Source organism: Palaemon carinicauda, chromosome 7 (assembly GCF_036898095.1).
Source record: "Palaemon carinicauda isolate YSFRI2023 chromosome 7, ASM3689809v2, whole genome shotgun sequence".
Taxonomy (NCBI): domain Eukaryota; kingdom Metazoa; phylum Arthropoda; class Malacostraca; order Decapoda; family Palaemonidae; genus Palaemon; species Palaemon carinicauda.
The window spans coordinates 3821591-3842884 of NC_090731.1; the positions used below are offsets into that span (position 1 = coordinate 3821591).

The following is a 21294-nucleotide window of genomic DNA, read 5'->3' on the forward strand; positions in this document are numbered from 1 at the left end:
ATGCGGCAACCGCCTCAACCCATGAGGCAGGAGCCTCATACTATGCGGCATCCTCCTCAACGCATGCGGCATAAGCCTCATCCCTTGCAGCTTGAGCCTCATCCCATACAGCATGAGTCTCATACCATGCAGCATGAGCCTCATCCCATACAGCATGAGTCTCATACCATGCAGCATGAGCCTCATCCCATGCAGCATGAGCCTCATCCCATGCAGCATAAGCCGCACGCCGTGCAACATGCTCTGCTTACCTTACAGCATGCTCTACATACAGCATGCTCCGCATACCTTACCGCATGCTTCTCAGTCACACATCTTTGGTTGTTGCCAACTCACTAGACTGTCAAGCAGTTTCATAACGTTGCCTTCTAGTCTGCTGCTTTTGCACCAGTGAAACCCTCACTGAGAGAACTTAGCTTTTCTCGGATATGGTTCCTGTAGATGAGAAAGTGCTATTCTCCCTCCTTCTGATTTTCCCTTGAGGACTCTGTCATTTGGACAGGAGCCTTTAGCTGCTTAGCCTCCTATGGACTTTTATTTAAGCATAGCATGCTTCCAGGGAGGGTAATGGTTCCACTTCAGTCGCTAACCCCGTCTGTTACCACACCTGCTCCCATAGACCTTGAGCTGTGTTGCAAGACATGCAGTCCAAGCTTAGTCCTTGTTAGAGGATTTTTTGTTTACGGAGTCAGTGTGTCACTGGGAAGACGTTCAACAACCAGCAGAAGTGTCTTGTTGTGACGCAGTGCGGCAACCTCAGCAACCCGATAAGGAGTTGTCTGTACGACCCAGACAGTCTAGACAGCTTCGGGTTGTCACTGTACTTCCTCGCTTCCCCATGGTTGACAGTTCACAGACTGTGCAGCAGTACCATGATCTTGTGTCCGGCTCCGTCAGACGACTAGCTTTTAAGAGCTCCCACAAGTCGTCGCTGTCTGGAGATTCTCAGATGGACTATGGATCTGACCAAGGAACTGGGCCTCCTGGTCAATTTTGAGGAGTCCCAGCTCGTCCCATCCCAGACCATTGTCTACCTGGGTATGGATCTTCAGAGTCAAGCTTTTCGGGCTTTTCCGTCGACCCCAAAGATATACTAAGCCCTAGATTGCATCCAGAGCATGCTGAGAAGGAACCGATGCTCAGTCAGGTAGTGGATGAGTCTAACAGGGACACTTTCATCGCTGGCACTGTTCATCGAGTTAGGGAGACCCCACCTCCCCCCCTTCAGTATCATCTAGCGGCTCACTGGATAAAGGACATGACGCTAGAGACGATCTCAGTTCCTGTTTCCGAAGAGAGGAGGTCTACTCTCACGTGGTGAAAGAACAGCTTTCTTCTCAAGGAAGTCTACCTTTGGCTGTTCAGAAACCCGACCGCCGTCTCTTCTCTGACGCATCAGACACGGGCTGGGGTGCGACTTTGGACGGACAGGAATGCTCGGGAACATGGAATCAGGAGCTAAGGACACTTCACATCTATTGCAAGGAGCTGTTGGCGGTTCATCTGACCTTGATAAACTTCAAGTCCCTCCAGCTTAACAAGGTGGTGGAGGTGGACTCTGACAACACCACAGCCTTGGCTTACATCTCCAAGCAGGGAGGGACTCATTCGTGGAAGTTGTTCTAGATCGCAAGGGACCTCCTCATCTGGTTAAAAGATCGAAAGCTCACGCTGGTAACGAGGTTCATTCAGGGCGATATGAATGTCATGGCAGATCGCCTTAGCCGGAAGGGTCAGGTCATCCCCACAGAGTGGACCCTTCACAAGAATGTTTGCAGCAGACTTTGGGCCCTGTGGGGTCAGCCAACCATAGATCTGTTCGCTACCTCGATAACCTAGAGGCTCCCGTTGTATTGTTCTCCGATTCCAGACCCAGCAGCAGTTCACGTGGATGCTTTTCTGCTGGATTGGTCCCATCTCGACCTGTATGCATTCCCGCCGTTCAAGATTGTCAACAGGGTACTTCAGAAGTTCGCCTCTCGCAAAGGGACACGGCTGACGTTGGTTGGCTCCGCTCTGGCCCGCGAGAGAATGGTTCATAGAGGTACTGCAATGGCTGGTCGACATTCCCAGGACTCTTCCTCTAGGAGTGGACCTTCTACGTCTACCTCACGTAAAGAAGGTACATCCAAACCTCCACGCTCTTCGTCTGACTGCCTTCAGACTTTCGAAAGACTCTCAAGAGCTAGGGGCTTTTCGAAGGAGGCAGCCAGAGCGATTGCCAGAGCAAGGACGACATCCACTCTCAGAGTCTATCAGTCTAAAGGGGAAGTCTTCCGAAGCTGGTACAAAGCCAATGCAGTTTCCTCATCCAGTACCACTGTAACCCAGATTGCTGACTTCCTGTTACATCTAAGGAACGTAAGATCCCTTTCAGCTCCTACGATTAAGGGTTACAGAAGTATGTTGGCAGCGGTCTTCCGCCACAGAGGCTTGGATCTTTCCACCAACAAAGATCTACAGGACCTCCTTAGGTCTTTTAAGACCTCAAAGGAACGTCGGTTGTCCACTCCAGGCTGGAATCTAGACGTGGTCCTAAGGTTCCTTATGTCATCAAGATTTGAACCTCTCCAATCAGCCTCTTTTAAGGACCTCACATTAAAAACTCTTTTCCTCGTGTGCTTGACAACAGCTAAAAGAGTAAGTGAGATCCACGCCTTCAGCAGGAACATAGTTTTCACATCTGAAACGGCTACATGTTCCTTGCAGCTCGGTTTTTTGCTAAAACGAGCTTCCTTCACGTCCTTGGCCTAAGTCGTTCGAGATCCCAAGCCTGTCCAACTTGGTGGGGGACGAACTGAAGAGAGTACTTTGCCCAGTTAGAGCTCTTAGGTACTATCTAAAAAGGTCATAACCTTTACGAGGACAATCAGAAGCCTTATGGTGGGCTATCAAGAAGCCTTCTCTTCCAAGGTCTAAGAACTCAGTTTCTTACTACATCAGGCTCCTAATTAGAGAAGCACATTCTCATCTGAAGGAAGAAGACCTTGCTTTGCTGAAGGTAAGGACACATGAAGTGAGAGCTGTGGCTACTTCAGTGGCCCTCAAACAGAACCGTTCTCTGCAGAGTGTTATGGATGCAACCTATTGGAGAAGCAAGTCAGTGTTTGCATCATTCTATCTCAAAGATGTCCAGTCTCTTTACGAGAACTGCTACACCCTGGGACCATTCGTAGCAACGAATGCAGTAGTAGGCGGGGGCTCAGCCACTACATTCCCATAATCCCATAACCTTTTTAACCTTTCTCTTGAATACTTTTTATGGGTTGTACGGTTGGCTAAGAAGCCTTCCACATCCTTGTTGATTTGGCGGGTGGTCAATTCTTTCTTGAGAAGCGCCGAGGTTAAAGGTTGTGATGAGGTCCTTTAGTATGGGTTGCAGCCCTTTATACTTCAGCACCTAAGAGTCGTTCAGCATCCTAAGAGGACCGCTACGCTCAGTAAGAAAGACGTACTTAATAAAGGCAGAGTAATGGTTCAAGTCGTCTTCCTTACCAGGTACTTATTTATTTTATGTTATTTTTGAATAACTAATAAAATAAAATACGGGATACTTAGCTTCTGTGTTAACATGTATGCTGGTCTCCACCCACCACCCTGGGTGTGAATCAGCTACATGATTATCGGGTAAGATTAATATTGAAAAATGTTATTTTCATTAGTAAAATAAATTTTTGAATATACTTACCCGATAATCATGATTTAATTGACCCACCCTTCCTCCCCATAGAGAACCAGTGGACCGAGGAAAAAATTGAGGTGGTGTTGACAAGAAGTACTAGAGTACCTGACCACAGATGGCGCTGTGGTGTTCACCCCCACCTGTATAGCGATCGCTGGCGTATCCCTACCGTAGATTTCTGTCGGCAACAGAGTTGACAGCTACATGATTATCGGGTAAGTATATTCAAAAATTTATTTTACTAATGAAAATAACATTTTGATGAGGCTGTTAAATCTTTAACAGGATAGTGATAGGTACTGCTGGCCCGTAGGGAGCTCCTGCCCTCCTAACAGGCCACTGAGCTCTCGCTCAGAACTCTATTGCTACTAGTTTGCAGGCCTTCTTGGTCTCTTTGAGGCAACAAGAGGTAGGTCATTCTTCTCCCTTCCTCACATTCAGAACATCGAAGGTCTCGTTATTTTGCCTTTTCCCATTTAGAGGAATTCTTTTTCGATTGGAATGTCCTGTCTGGGTGTTTGTGGTATGTTAGGGAGATTTTGCTTTGGAAGCCCAGAGGTCTTTGTCCAGGCCCTTCACCTCGGGGTTCCCTTTCCTTCACTCGTGGGGTGGGGTTTGTGAAAAAAGACTTCTAGCTCCAGAGCTTCAACCCTTTTCCTCACATTTTAGTGCTGTTGCTGTTGGCTCTTCTCGATCCTCTAGCAATTTGGCTTCCTAGTATGTTATGTTTCCCAACAACAGGGTAGGGTTGCTTGACGTATGGACAGGGATAAGGGGAAGAGAGAGACTAGGAGATTTTCTTCTGATGCTTACGAAGGCAAGGTTTTTCGGAAATAGGAGTCGTAACCTTTCCCCGAGGATCCTGTCAGAGCCTCTCTCTTGCAGTAGGTCAGCTTGGCATGAAAGAGGTTTGAAATATCTGAGAGTTAGATATCAGGTCCCTTTTGCTTTTAATCCTCCCCTTTCGGTTTGTCCACTCAGCTTTAACAGTTATGCCCCCAGTTCCATCAGGGGACTGGAGTTGCTGGCTCTGGTAGAGAAAGATTTTCTACTTACGATCTCATGAATGTTTCTGGTTCTAAAAGCCTTGGGTGCTTGGCACTCCATCATAGACCTCTCGGTTTTAAACACCTTTGTGGCAAAATCCAGTTTCAGGAGAGTGACAGTTCTGTCAGTTCTAGCGTTGTTCAGAATGTGGGACTGGATGGTCTCCATCAACTTGGATGATACCTACCTTCAAGTTCCCATTCATCCAGAAAGCAAGCCTTCCCTTCGCTTCATCACAACTTTGTCTTTTGGTCTCTCCACAGGTTTTCTTGGGTATTGGCCATTCTTCACCAGTGAGGGATTTGTATGCTTTGGTACCTGGACCATTAGCTACTCCAGTCGTCCTCCCTCAAGGATTGCCTTTGAGTAAGGTATAGAGTCTAGGACCTTTGGCAGGAGTTAAGGATCCATGTGAACAAGAACTCATCCTTGATCCTGTCCCAGACCATCGCCTACCTTGGGATTTTTCTGGACTCACGGTTTTGGAGGGCTTCTCCGTCCAAGACTTGAATTGACAACCTTTTGAGTCTTTTGGAAGAATTTTCATCATCAGAGGCCTCCCACCTTCCTGTGGAGGTGTCTTCTCAGGAGTCTGGCTCCTCTGATCCAGTTGAATCCCGGGGTGATCGTCTCAGAATAAGGTCCCTTCAGTTCGTCCTTCGTCAGTCTTAGAACAGTTTTCCAAGGAGAATCTGGTACCTTTCTCCCCTCAATGTTGGGAGGACCTCCAGTGGTCGCTGAGATATCATCTCAAAACAAGGATGGATCTTCGCTCGATTCCACTGGACCTCATGTTTTGGTCTGACGTTTCGAATCATGGATGGGGTGCAGATCAAGGATCGGAAGTCATTTTGGGTCAATGATTGGAAACTGGTTGTTCCATATATTGGAGGGAACTGAGGGCCACTGGTGTAGGTCTTCTCAGTATTGTCTTTGTGGACAATATGACAACCATCTGTTACCTAAGGAAGCAGGGAGTGGGACTCGGCTAGAGTCTCTCAATTCGCATTTGGCGGAGAGGATAGGGACGTCTTCGATTCCCTAGTTCATTCTGGGTCTTCACAACATTTTGGTAGACACCCTGTCGAGAAAGAATTAGATTCAGGATTCATAATGGACTCTATGCCAGGAGGCCTTCAACAACCTTAGGAAGAGGAACCAGTAACAGTCGATCTGTGTACTACTCTGAATTTTCGATATTAGAGATTCTCTCCTTTCCAGGATCCCCAGAGTGTTGGGACCAACACTCCTGCAGGATTGGGAAGGTCTTTAGACCTACACCTTTCCTCCCTTCTGTCTTGTCTTGTGACAGCTTTCCTCAAAAACGCAAGGGCAACCATTCATCTGACGTTAACAGAGTGACAGAATAGGAGGTAGAAGGGTTGCCAATTTGGTTAAAATTTGGACTGGTTTTAGGGCTTCAGGGTTAGCTAAGTTTTCCATGTAAGTATTGTTTATGTTAATTTTATCATTAAAATTCCATTTTTTCCACCTCAACCACCCCACCAAGTCCTGAGCTGAAGGTCAAAAGTGAGGTGTCTTTGACGAGAGATAGGGCAGGACTATTCACCTACATTCTCCACCTGTTGTTAACTACGTCGTTGGCAATTTCAAGTTTCGTTCCAGCTCTGCTGAAGATATTTGCTATTTCAAAAGAACCGAGTTTTGTACTGCTAGTAAAATATACAAATTACTTTTAAGATTTAACATATTTCAAGCTTTTTGTTTTATAATTGAGCTTTTGCAGCTATTATTGTCAAGGTTAAAATTGATCTTATCTTACGTACTGTACTTTATTTCGTATTTTATTTTGATTTGTTTATCAGAACAGAACAAATTGTTTGTTTGAAATCTGATTAGCTTAAAGGATTAGTCAACAACAGTTGAAGGTTGGATAATGGAGTAGGTTTTCAACTGCAATGAATAATCAAAATAGGCAAAATTTCATATTTCCATTAATCAAAATTTACAGAATACTGTACTGATCTACTTTAGAAATAATTTCCCTCTGGCCAATATTTGGTAAGCAAGGAAATTTGCTTCAATTATGAGAGTTTAGAGTTATGTGTGACTTAAGTATTTTTTCGCTTATTTCAGGTTTCTACAGAAAAATAAATTGGTGATGTTTTCAAACAGAAAAATATAAAACTGAGTAGGAAAAGGGAATCTTGTTAATTCATAAACAAAGAGAGAAAATTCTGAGCAACTATTCCCTCAAAATATCTTATGAGAATTGCTAAAAAATTGCATAAAGAAGCATCAGGGAAGAAATACTATGTAGAGGAGAGGCGTAGCATCGAATCAAAGTGGATAAATAAGAGAAGAGAATCGACGCCTGAGCAGGAGAAAAGAAGAATCATTCAGACTAGTGAAGTAACGTGCGATAAAATGGAAGGATGTGAAAGGGCAAGGATTAAGAAACTCAATTAAAAATCATGGGAATGGACGCTATTAGAAGAATGAGATCAATACCTGTATCTATCAAGGATCTATGCTAAGCTCTTTGCTGCTTTTCATTATAGTAATGAAGAAAATAATAAGTAAGTATGTAAAATAGTTCCCCTGAGAGCCAGTTCACTGAGGAGACACTTTGTTACCAGGAGAATCTGAGAGAGACGGGTGATCATCTTGGCAGTGGCAGGCCCCAAATGTGCCTTAAAAGTTGCTGATGATTCTCATAAAGAGCCATGATCTCTTCACTAGTTTTCTGGGGAAAGAGCTGCATGTGATTAGATCATAAATTTGTCTACTGCGGGAAATATACTCGTTTATCAACAGCAGTTACGGGGCTGGATTTCAAACGAACATTACATTGGTACTTTGGATGGAGAAGTAGGCTACAGCCTCCTGATGAAATAACCTCACATTTTCACTCTATACTGTATCCTGGACCCGGCCTTTTCAGCAATTTTTCATGTAGAGAACAAGATTCAACATCGTCTCTGAATCCTGACAGATCTTATACACTTTATATTAAGTAGACTGGGATTCTGTTTCTCATGTTAATTTATGTTCTATATTGTTTTTAGGGCTTATGAATTTTTTTATAACATTGTTAATAGGCAGAATACATTTAGACTTTTTCTGAAATATCCTACTTGAGGAAATTCCCAATTAGATTTTTAAAAGTAACTTAGTCTCAGATGGAATCCATTATATATGAAAAAAACATTGACAAAGTCAGTGCATATTATTTATTTTCTTATTAATGCTTAATTTAAACTTTTAAAATGATTGTTGTTTGGGTTCCACTCAATTAAGAGTTTTTAAGGGAAATAGGTCACTGATTTTGGTCTCAAATAACATTCTAAAATTATCTTTATGGTCTCCTCTCGTTCATGTTTATCTAGTATGAAAAGAAATATTAGTGCTAATTCACTAGGATCCTCTAAATGTGTTCTGCCTGTTAATAATTCTAGTAGGGTTTAGTACATATACTGTAGAAGTGGTCAGCTTAACAGTCAATTGAAAAGCTCTGTTTCTAGTGTAGGTTTTTGTATCAAATAATATTGTCTCCTTTGAGGAGTATCATCATCACAGATCTAGGTTAAAAGATCATTTCTGGGCCCGACCTGTGTCACTCCGTGAAATGCTCCTCTAGCACCATTTCTAAGGCATAATTATTCCTGAAAATACCAGAGAAAAAGAGATGCATGGAATGCCAGGAATAAAGCTAGCTCGCTCACTCATTGAGTGTCGGTATAGAAAACTGGGGCGTGAATGAACCATGACCATAGATCCCTCACCAATTAGACCTCTCCTTCATCAACATACCCCCAGCTCTACCCCTACATCTTCCCACCCCCCATCCTCATTCCTCTTCAGCACTTGCGTTGGTCAGACGTGTTTTGTTTTGCTTGTGTGCTTTGTGTTATTTTTGGAAGATGTCTGATGTTTTAGAGATCCCTGCTTCCAAGTTGAGTATTATATTTGTCTGTTTGGGATTTCTAGGTAGCGACACTTTTTTTATTCTTGATCATATTCCTATCCTTAAGTGATGGTTAAGCATCTTTTTGTGGTATCCTGTAGCCCACTACTAGGCTTTGCCAAGCTTTTTTTCCTATTGCCTTTTGTATTTTGCTTCTACTTTTTAAGTTGTTGTTAATCACCAGATGTGAACTATTGCTTTTGTTACAGTAGGCACTAATATTTCTGTATTAGTCGTGTTATTCTGCTCTGTTGGTATGACAAGTTCCTTATATAGTTTTTATATATTGAGTTGCGGTTCAACTTTATGTCCCATAATTTGCACCGTGCACTAACTTTAGCTAGATCTCTATTAAGGGATTCGGTAACCCCAGATCTACATTCAGGAGATGGAATTGATGCAAAGAGAGTTACATCATCTGCATATGCAACAAGCATACTACCCTGAGGAACACCAGATATTACATTCCTATACTCACTAAGGTGTCCATCAACCACAACTTTGCAGTCTATTAATTAGTAATTCAATAATTATACTAAGAAAAGACCCACACACTCCTAACTCAGTGATAGTTTACGGTTTTCAATGAAGGTTTTATCATATAAACCATGAAGTATCGCAGAGGAGAGTGTTTTGCACTAGACAGTGATTGGTTTCCACCTACCAGACTTTCTTCTTATTTCAGTCTTATTAAGTAAGTTTTTATATATGTATATAACAGAATTTTCTATCTTGTGATAGCATAAAAGGCATTTCAAGAATTGTATGTCATTGGCAATTTGTGAGTACAGTTTTCCAGAGTTTTTTTTTCACATTCTGGTTAGTGATTTTTTTTCTCTGGTTTTTCATCTGAGCTCACAAATTGCCAATAACATACAATTTGGATTACAGATTTCCAGAGTTTATTCTGAACATTGTGGTTAAAAGTTGTTTTTTTTTTTCTCTGGTTTTTTATTTGTCTCCACAAAATGCCAATGTCACTGCAATCGAACTTTAAGGTAAGGCATAACTTAATTGGAATTCTGGGGAATATTGTGCATAAGCTGTTTATATGCAACGTTTTTATTTTTCTGTAGTGGTAATAATTTTGTCACAGTCTTCACCACTACACAATTGTATGCTGTTGTACATACATACATATACCAAGGCACTTCCCCCAATTGGGGCGGGGGTGGGGGGGGGTAGTCAACATCAAACAAATGAAACGAAAAAGGGGACCTCTCCTCTCTATGTTCTTCCCAGCCTGACAAGGAACTCAACCGAGTTCGGCTGGTACTGCTAGGGTGCCACACCCCACCCTCCCCCGTTACCCACCACAGATGAAGCTTCATAACGCTGAATCCCTTACTGCTGCTACCTCCGCGGTCATCTAAGGCACCGGAGGAAGCAGCAGGGCCTACCAGAACTGGAGTAGTAATAGTCTCATATAGGACACTTAGCCACTGCGTAACCCTAGGTAGCAACGGGTCCTATCGGAAGTGCGTCACAATCACTCGCCATTCATTTCTATTCTATTCTTGAAATAAGGTCCTATATATTTTTACGCTTATAAGTGCTAGCCCCTCAACTAATAAAAAGTCTTCACTTATTCAAGCTCTATTCAGCTCCAAAGAGTTGTTATGTAAACTTTTGCTAGACTGCCTTTATAGATATAATTTTTGTTGCCAGTGATTTGGACCATAAGGTTAGAAATTATATTGAGTAATTATTGACTTTTGGAATATCTTGAGTATTTAAGTGTGAGATATATTGAAGGGTCTTTGGTACCTGACAGATTTTTCCCCTTGTTTGGAAGTCAGGCTCCTGGAACTTAATAATCTGAGGAACTATATTGGGATCGTTTGTGGGCACAAAAGGAGATTAGCATAGTGAAACACATGTCCCTTACCTTTCCGGAGGTGTATAGACTTGGTCACTTTTCTGGCAGGACAACCGTTGGTTTTATGAGAAGGGCTCCTCTTTTGGTATGCATCATTGGATAGTTACAGAACCAGGTTAAGAAACTGGAATGCTAGGAAGTATGGTTGCACTTGGAACACTTATGGCTGCTGGGTTTCTCCCCAGATGCACTTGGTTGCTGAATGACCTCACAGGCTCTAGTGCTGGGCTAGGCAGTATAGTCAAGTTAAAAATTCCATTCCAAATCCTCATGACTCACCAAGAATTTTGAAGAGTATGATAGTTAAGAATGCTTCTTAAGCCATTTAGGATTTCTTTATGTAGAAGAAGAATGCAGTAATGTTCTGTTGTCCACATTGGGAACATGAATGAAGAGTCTAGTAAGACTTCATTCTTATTCCTAATGTGAACAACAGACAGATTTCTGTAGTTCCATATGTCTTGGAATGATAAAGACGACTTCTCTCATGAGAGTTGATCCATATATTAATTCAGAGAGGAAAGGTGTAGAATCAATAGACATAATGTTCCTTACATCTAATGCATTGAAAAGTACACATAAATGTATACTGTTGGACTGTTGTGTGCTCGATGATTATTTTCTCTTCTAGCCAGTTTAACGAAGGCGTTGATCAGCAAAAATTGTTTTAGATAGCAATTAGAATTCTAGACATATGAAGAACTTAAAGAACTCTCCTCGTTTCCATTTCAATATCCAAACTGAAACCTCAAACTTAGCTTTGGAAGGTATCCTAAAGGTATCATTGAACGGTCTAAAACTATTTTATTTTCGCAATTTATTCTGGAAGGAATTACCATTTAAAATAGTTGTGAGCCTCTTTCAAAATTGTCAGCAAAACCAAATCCCAGGAGGTAGAAGTGATTATGTCACTGCCCCGCCACCAGTCACTATCCTGACCAACGTTGACAGTTAACTGCTTTCTTATGCACTGTTGGAAACTTATAAGCATACTTTAAATTATGGAAAAATCTTAGGCCAAAATTCCCCGACAGCTTTCTTTTGTCATGGAGTCTCATTGTGATTTCAAAGAATGCTAAAGTCCCCCTTTTCTTAGCAGGTAATTACAAGGTATTCCAAGTCAGTATCAAAGCAGGACTTTCCTCAAATAAAATGTTTGTTGCCTAAAGTTAGTTTTATCCTTGACTGCTTTATTCAAGCAGAGATGAGAGTCAATTTTCACCACATTCTATCTTGGATGTGTAATGATTAAGCACTCTACTGTTTTGAAATTACTTTTGATCGGTTCTGCTGTAGTTGGAATGTACATAGTTCAACGTGTCAAAAGAATTGTATTGATGGTTTCTTGAATGTCTTACCAAGTTCCGGGCTGTTCAGAACTTCATGTCTTGGGTATACTGTATTCCATAAATTTTGTTTACACAAGAATCAACTTATCTGGATCATGATAGGTGACCCAAGATGACCATAGGTTTCAGATATCTTAACCCTTTTACCCCCAAAGGACGTACCGGTATGTTTCACAAAACACATCCCTTTACCCCCATGGATACTGGTACGTCCTTGCAAAAAACTGCTATTTACAATTTTTTTTGCATATTTTTGATAATTTTTTGAGAAACTTCTGGCATTTTCCAAGAGAATGAGACCAACCTGACCTCTCTATGATGAAAATTAAGGGTGTTAGAGCAATTTAAAAAATATATACTGCAAAATGTGTTTGAAAAAAAATAACCCCCGGGGATTAAGGGTTGGAAAGTTCCAAATAGCCTGGAGGTAAAAGGGTTAAAAGTACTACACCCCAGCATGGTAAACATAGTTCTTATGAGCTATTTGAATGCTTCAGGTTTACTCCTGCTATGGAAGATGATAGGATGTATCCTGAAAACTACCATTGGGTTATCGTTTCTATTAGAAATGCAATAGAAGATCCCTCAGCTTACGAATGTTTGGAGATGCAAACACAAATCCAACTGAAATCGTAAATTTCAGATATTGTATCAAAACTTCATAATGAAATACTGTAATAAAACAATACAGTATTATGTGTTTTAATGGAGCAAGCAAGACAACGTTGGCAATATGAAACGGAACTATTCGTTGACTTTTGCTGCTGAAAATCATAGGCATGTGAATTAGAAGCCTACCCTTGGTCAAAATATAAGATTTGACTTACAAATAGTTTCTTGGAACCTATTTCGTTTGTAAGTTGAAGACTTTCTGTAATCAAGAGGTTTGTTTTAAGAGCAGATTTTCTCTTCTAGGAGAGCCTTTATTCACTATAAATCAAGACTTATACCCAGCAACTTAACTCTTAGTTTCTCTGCCTAACCCAGTGACGAAGTATCAGTTTAGAATGGGTTTGTATTTATGAAACAATTTGATTATCTCAGATTTTTGGCATTGTTTATAAAGGGCAATTTGTAATAGTTCTAAACCTTATTACTGTACACCCTTTTTTTTTTATATTTTATATTGACAAAAAAGAGCTTTAAACTCCTCAATGTTAAATTGATATGGTTACTTATTGATTTAGTTTCAGAACTTTACTCTATTCTTAATGACATTAATGTGAATTTGCCCATTGATTTAACGTTGAAGCGATCTATGTAATGGTCTCAGACTATGATAATAATTTTTACACCAGATTTTTCATCACAAGATTGTTGAATAGAAATGTTCTTTTTTATTATTACTTGGATTGTCTTGGTAATCATCATGTATTTGGCCACTTCTACAGTATAGTGTATCTTCGTTTATTTATATCTAGTTCATGTCAAAAATGTCTTGCATGTTATTGAATGTATTTGGTCATTGTTAAAGAGAACTTTTTTTGATATTTGAAAGCTATTCTATTTGTAAAACTTCTTTTGACATAAGCCTGGGGATGTGTTGACCTCATATATGGTATCTTCTAGGGAAACTTCTCGTCTTGATTAGAAGTTTGGAAAGAATCTTGGTCATATTAGTTTTTACTTCTTAAGGTATTGGTCCTAAAGTTTAGTTTTATTCACCATTGTAAAATTAATAATGTTAATGAAATGTAATATCCATGATGCATTTTAGGTCAATATTTTGTTGTAATAGTCAGGTAGCATGATAGTGATCATGGTAAAAATTTCAATACATGTATTTCCAACAGATTATATTTGGGTGATTAGAAAACATTTTATTTTTGTGAGTTATGTGTCATTACATAAATCTAGGTTTACCAGTTATAGTTGATTACAGATAAATTCATTTTCTTGTAGTTATAGTCTTTGGTATTATTTTTCTAAATTAGATCAAAATTCTAGGCAGCTTAGAGACAGAGAAGACAGTAAAATGGGTTAGGAAACAAACAAGGGAATCTGATGCCTTTTAAAGACTAGATTGTTCTGGCACTATATACAAACCCTTTCACTCGTCACATTGGGGAGATATATTTCAGCAACTGCTGAAATTAACCGTAAGATATTTAGGGAGATGTAACTACTCGCCGCTAGTTAGCGGCTGGTCAACCGGCCACCCTGCTCACACCCATACAGATAACATGCCGTCACTTTTTATTTTGGCTCGGTAGAGAACAGACGTGCTGTTGTTCTCTCCCTTCATCATTTTTACTTATTCTGAATAAATACAAACTGGCCTAAACTTTAAAAACTTTCCTTTTTCTTTCTCGTTCAGGGTGTCAGTCTGTAGCTTTATGTCAGCCATGGAGATGGATCCTCCCGGCCTTTGTCCTGTGTATAGGGGACACTCGTGTTTGTAGCATCTTGTTGTAGGGAGCAGCCTCCCTTCCAGTGGCTGCGATACGATAGGCGGCGGAAGAAGTACAAGAGGGACTATTCCCCTTCGAAATCATCCTTGAAGGGGAAGAAACCTCGCCGTCTTACTCTGTTGGCTTGTTCCTGTCACTCTGACTGCTCAATCGTTTTGCTGGGGATCAGTTGAGTAAGAGTGCTGGCCCTTTGATCCTGGATAACTTTGCAGTTCTGAGAACTTTGTTGCTTCCCGTAGAGAAGCAGCGCCGCCCTCAGCCATAGGGGAATCTCTCTTTGCTGACGATGTGCGTCAACTGTGGCCTTCCTTTGGGCTTGCGGGTTCCCTATGCAAGGAACGACTGCTTGAGGTCCTTCGGTCAGGGACACAGTGAGAGCACTTAGCTGCCTCCCCAGAGATTGACTTCGGTCTTTCTCCCAGAGACTCCGGAGGTCATGTACCAAAGGAGTCTCGTGTCTACCCAAAGCGACCTCAGCTTCTGCTCGACTACCCTACATTTGCCATGCTTTGATGGACGAATGTGAGCAGTTGCAGACAAGTTTGTCGGGGGATCCCTCCTGGATGAACCCAAAAACTAGCTTCGGCTCCATTTAGCAACTCACAGCATGCGATGCTGACCTTCAACCTGAGCTTGCTCAGCACGTTGAAGGGAAGGAGATAGCATGCTCGAAGGTTCACCTCAAGGCACCCTTTGCCCGAGTGGTCATCCCCCAGGGCTTCCACAAGCATGTGTTCAATTCATCGATGTCTTGATGTAGCTCTTCCGAGCGTGGCTTCTCGGAGCTAGACGACAATAGGGTTAGGCGGCTGTTTGGCACTCCTGACCCGCGCCATCATGTCTGTAGGGCAGAACAGAATGCTCATTGTGTTGTAAGGCAATGTCCTTCAAGGATCTCGCCCTAGGGATTCAACCTCTCACAACAAAGAACCTGCTGTTCTGACTGTGTACCAGCAACAGCTCAGGTGGGTGGATGAGCTCCTCCTCCTGACCAGGGTCTGTGTTTTGTCTCGGCCAGGGGACATGCTCACTATAGCGAGTGTGGTAGATCTTATTCACCATCGTTTCATGTTTTGACACTGCGAGTACCACAGGTGAGTGCTACCTCAGTAGCTTACCCACCCTCACTAGTGCACTACGCGCAGGTGGCAAGACAGCAGGGACAGATGGGTAACACCTTACCAGTTCTCACTTGTACAGGTGTTCATAATGACTCACTGCGCCAGTGCTCGCCTCGCCAACGTTCGCGTCACCATCAGGTAGTACAGTGATCGCATTTTTTGGGTACTGCTGTGTCGGTAGCATTGTCTTACGAAGGTAAGTAGTAAGAGCATGTTCGCTCGTGATAGTCAGGCTGACCACTCTCGCTTCCTTAGGGCAAAAGAGCATGGAGAAGAACATGACGTTCCACCCGCTCGTGCTCTTCCTTTCATAGGCTCTCCACCTTGACCTAGGAAGCATATTTGGGGTGCCCCTTTGGATGCCATCGCCTTATCAAAGAACGCACCATGGTTTGCCGACCTGGTGCAGGTGGTCTTAGGACCAACCCACAATCCTCCAGCAGTTCCCCAGCATGGAGGTTTCAAAGTTCTCTGGGACTTGTAGTCCTTCAGCTGACCCAAGATGCAATAGCACTTCTGTTAAGCAATTACTCCTCCGACAGCACCTCGCCTTCCTTCCCCTCAGTAGTCGTCTAGTTACTAACTGTACCTTAGTACGAAAGCCTCTAACATTGGCCGAGACCCGGAGTGGGAGAGGCTGGTAATCATCCTTATCAAGCTGCAGAAGATGAAGCAATTCCACCAGGCAGCTACTTCACCCCCCACGGAACTCTTTGCCTCCCAGAGCCAGCAGAGGTTCGAGATCTCATAGAGAGGTCTCTTTCACAGACAACTATTTTGAGGTGACAGGATGTCATAATCTCGAAATTTCAGAAGTAGGTGCCTAGGAGGGAAGCTCTGAAGCTATGCAATTCCTCGATGGACGGTCCCTCCCTCTTCAATGTGGAGGATATCGAGGCAGTTGTGGAGATATGGAGAAAGGCGAGCCAAGAGTCCCTCCTTCATTGGGCAATGATTTCCCGCCCTTATTCATAGGCACCACAGCTATAGGTTGGCCAGGGCATCAGCCACTCATTGAGACTACTACTAGAGAGTTATTGGCTAGACAGTACTACATTGGATCCCTCTCTCTCGTTACAGCTCATTTTGTCTTTGCCTACACATACACCAAATAGTCTGTCCTATTCTTTCCGCATTCTCCTCTGTCCTCTTACACCTGACGGTACTTTGATTGCCAAACAATTCTTCGTTCAAGGGGTTTACTGCAACGTAATTGGTCAGTGGCTACTTTCCTCTTGGTAAGCGTAGAAGAGACTCTAGCTATAGATAGCAGTTCATCTAGGAGAAGGACTCTCCAAAATCAAACCATTGTTCTCTAGTCCTGGCTAGTGCAGTAGCCCCTGTACCATGGCCTTCAAGCTCTTGAATGAGTGTTCTCTTGCTTGAGGGTACACTCAGGAATGCTGTTCTATCTTATTTCTCTTCCTCTTGTTTTTTTGAAGTTTTTAGTGTACTGTATATACGAAAAGATATAACTTAATGTTATTACTGTTCGTAATATATTTTGATTGTTTATTACTTCTTTTGTATTTATTTCCTAATTTCCTTTCCTCACTGGGCTATTTTTTCACTGTTGGAGCCCTTGGGCTTATAGCATATTGCTTTTCCAATGAGGGATATAGCTTAGCTTGTAATAATGATAATAATAAAATTCCAGGAACATAGGAAAGGGTCACAACCACCTAAGCAGGCAGCTTCTAATAAAAAAAAACCCTTTGGAGCAAGAGGTTCCAAGGGTAGAGGAGCGAAGGGAGGAAAACGTGGTTGATCCCGCTAGGTGGGGTGTTCCTTCTACTACTCCACCAGTGGGAAGATGCCTCCAGAGCAAGTGGCAGAGGTGGATGTTCCATGGGGCCGAACCTTGGTTGGTCTCCGTCCTCAAAGCAGAATACCATGTCCTATTCAAATCTCTCCCTCTTCTAACCCTACATTCAGAAATTTCGAGTTCCTACGCGAGGGCTGATGTCCAGACCGTGTTAGAGAAGGACGCTCTCCAAGAGGTCCTAGATGAGTCCCCAGGTTTCTACAGTCGACTCTTTCTTGAAGAGTAGGTTTCTGGAGGTTGGAAACCAGTCATAGATCTCTCACCCTTGAACAAGTTTGTCCAGCAAATCCTGTTCAAGATGGAGAAGGCCCAGATGGTCAGACAGACCGAAAGATTTCATGATAACGCTGGACCTCAAGGACATATACTTCCAGATCCCCATTCATCCATCATCAAGGAAGTACCTAAGGTTCACCCTAAACGACAAGATATACCAGTTCAAGGTGCTGTGTTTCGGCCTGTCACAACGCTTAGTTCACGCACCATCACACGGATTGCTTAGGCCGTTATCTCTCTCAAAAATTTTGAGTTAGCGTGGTTTCTCTAAGAAGCTTGTGGGAAGCAGTCTCACCCTGGGACAGGAACCAACCAGCCAGTTGGCTGAGTCACCCCTGTAGAGAGCAAAAGGGTTTGTATGTAATACCAGAACAAATAACAAATCTTTAGCATTTGTCACAAACATGTTCCCCCATCACCTATCCCCCGAGAAGTCCTGGCTGGACTTCAAAGTAACATCATGTTACCAGCGCGGGGACGAGTAGGGTGGCTGGTCTGCCAAACCAGGCTACCCACCCCCGCCAACTTGTGGTGGGTAGTTACACCTCGCTAAAGTCTAATCGCTAGTTTCATCTGTCGTCGAGATATATCTCCCCACTGCAAAGAGCTCAAGGTTTGTTTAGTTAGGAAAAATACTAATTATTTTCAAATTTGTCATATTTTAAGTTGGGTAAAGAAAATTCCAAACATTTTGTTTATAAGGATATTAAAGGAATGTATTTTCAGCCTTATGGTTTATTTGCTTAGTAATAGTGATGATAATTGATCATTAGGTATGCTTTTTTTTAATTACAATAATAAATATAAACTTTTGAAAGGGTAGGGTGGGTAGAAGGTTTTGAAAGTGAGTGTTTAGCTAAGAAGGCAGTAAAGCAGTGCAAAATGATAGGTATCCAAAGTTATATAGTCAAGAAGTTAATATGATATTGCAGAATCTTGGTTCTCTAAACTTTTGAGCGTTAAATTGCTGTTCTAGAATATAGGAGGTAAGAGGGAAAGTTATTAAGAATAGTATTTGGGTCTTATTAATCAAAGCACTGTATCTGAGTGTTAGTCACTTATATACTTAAAAGAGCAACATAATGAAATGTTACTAAATGTAATTGTTACTAAAGATTATTTTTATTTTTGAGGGATAAATTACTGTTAAGTGTAGGAGGTAAGAGGGAAAGCTATTAAGAAAAGTATTTGGGCCTTATTAATCAAAGACTATAATTGGAAGGTGATTGCCACTTATATACATTCTTGGAAGAAATAGATAAAGAATTGTTACTAGAGATTTTTATTGTCTGTGGTTCAGTATATTCTCAAACTTATGTCAAAATGAAGTTCATATTGTGTTTATGTAACATTACTGTTATCCTGAATCTAAAGTTCAAGTTCTCTTCCAGATGTAGTTAGATGTTTGGAAATGTATTCAATAAAGGCCAGGTGCCACCACCCCAAGGGGCTGGCCTCGTGCAACTGTGCTGCCACTCTCTGAGTCCGTCCTGCTTGCCTTGCCACCAGAAGCCAAGATTTATAGAAGTCGCAATCGTCCCAGATTCCCTCCATGTTGAGAATGATGATGCTGCCTTTCTTTCTCTGAATTAATTGGTATACAACATCTGGTTGATTATTGGAAGCAATTTGTCACTGTTGGTTAATGTTTCCTGTTTAGGGATCTCAAACAGCTTGATACTTTAGTTTGGAAATATGTATAATTTGAAGCTCAGCTATTGTCATTTTTTCTTGTTGATAGAGTTTATAGATACTGAGCTGATGAGAGACTAAAAGGTGTTTTAAAGTATCACAGAACATTGGAAGCTTTAAGAAAATCCTCAGTCACAGGTGTAACTTGACCGAGTCGGAATTTTTAAGTTCCATTTGGCTGACAGCATATATTCCTTTTAGAATAACGACTACTGATGAAGAAATGGATTTAGAGTTTTAACATCTTGAAATGATCAATTGCGACCTTTTTCACAACAGTTTTATACTCCATTTGTTCAAATATTGATTTCTGACATTATAACATATTAAAGAATAATGTACCTGGAAAATATTGTTCATAGACAAGTCCAGTGGTTGGATGATTTTACTGTGGAATTGAAAGGGTTCCTTCTCATCAGATGTTATTTTAAGGTGATTCAGTTTTGTTGCATAAACGAATTCTCATAGTGACTGTATAAATTAGAATTTAAGTTCAGTTTTGAAATCAGAATTCTCAGGTGTAATGATTAGCAATAGAGCTTCCTCATTATTTGAAAATTCAATGCTTCTATAAACAGAATATGTTTTACTGTAAAATGCATAATTTACCATAATATGAATGTATTTTAGATATTACCTCGTCTGGTATCTGTTCCTGTATTTATGAGTATTGATTAACAAGGAATATATTTCTATATTTTTACAAAACATATCTACTAATTTGATTTGGAGATGAACAGTTTCATGTAAGTTCAGTTATAATTTTGAAGTTGGTTGCATTGTATTTTTGTGAGAGTTTAATAGATAGTTTGAAGTGAATTTCTATTTGCATCTTTAGAACCATTGAAAGACACAAAGAATGTGAGTGTATTTATCATTAATGCTTGGGATATTTTAGTTTATGATTGTAACTTGTCCCACGAAGGACATGGAAGAGTTTTGAGCACAGTTTTTTTATATTTGAGATAGTAAAATCTGTGTAGAAAGGAGTCCAGTATCACCCTATACATGTTTAAGATTAATGACATGTTATGTTTTCTAAATGTGTGATTGACCAAAGAAGAGTGTAACATGCAAATCGCTGTGTCATTTCACTTAGATTTGGTGCAGCAACCTTTCATTATTTTAAATTTTCTATATATGTATTATTGTTAACTGCTAATCTGTTAAACAAATCTAAAGCAAATGGCCAAGAAAAATTTGAGAAGTTAGAATTCATGTGATTCTAATGTCCAAATTATTATTAACTGCATTGAAGGGAGCAAGGTTGTATGTGTTCCATAAATTAGTATTCATTGTAATGAGTTGCTAAATATGTCCTGGCATCTAAATATGCTGTGGTTGTTGGTGTGTATTGAGCTGATTCTTTGAATGAAAAGTGACTGATTGTCGAGGAAATTCAGTTGGTGAGTTGTTCCTCCTAAAATCGTTCGTTGACCTCAGATTTCTTGTCTTTAAGTCAAGAAAGTCACATGGAGTCAATATACTTCTCCTTTATTGTGAGTCTTCAATATTTTTGGATTATAAGTATCCTAATTTAAACACCTTGTCAGGTTTAAGTCTAGTTTTGATGGTTTGCTTAAGTAGACTGCTGTATGTGTTTTTAGGCTTGCTTTCGTATTTGGAGTTAGATCGGAAATCCTATCATTTTATGAGGGTTTTGCTACAGATGTCGTCATTAACACTGGTGTTTGGGAGATCCAAGTTTTGCATGGTTTTGGTAAGAGTCTTCATAAAAAGAGTCCCATATTCTTACTCTTCATTATGCTGTTATAGTGTAAACTTCAGAGTCTTTTTACACTTTCCCGCTTAGGAAGGTTATATTTAACACAGTTTTATAATCGCTGATTGTACCAAACAAAAATTCAAGATCTTAAAACTCCAGATTATATGAAACAGCAATATAAAACCAAAAAGATGCCTAGGAAATTTTCTCTGAACTGACTGTCTTGGAACAGATTTTTTCCAATAAGTTTAAACAAAATTTGATGTGAATTTTTATTATCTGACTTTCTTATAACCCATACTGTATAGGTATTAGATTTTACCATACTAACTTTAATTTGACAATGAAAGGCAATTCT

General features: G+C 40.9%; 1 long non-coding RNA gene across 1 annotated transcript in view; it reads left to right on the plus strand.

The window, feature by feature from the left end:
- The window catches only part of LOC137643453 (uncharacterized), a 41063-nt gene extending 33207 nt beyond the window's left edge, over positions 1 to 7856 (plus strand). The window contains exon 3 of the long non-coding RNA XR_011044941.1: positions 6827 to 7856. This is a non-coding gene — a long non-coding RNA (uncharacterized lncRNA). The remainder of the gene's footprint in view (positions 1 to 6826) is intronic.
- The last annotated feature ends 13438 nt before the right edge of the window (positions 7857 to 21294 follow it).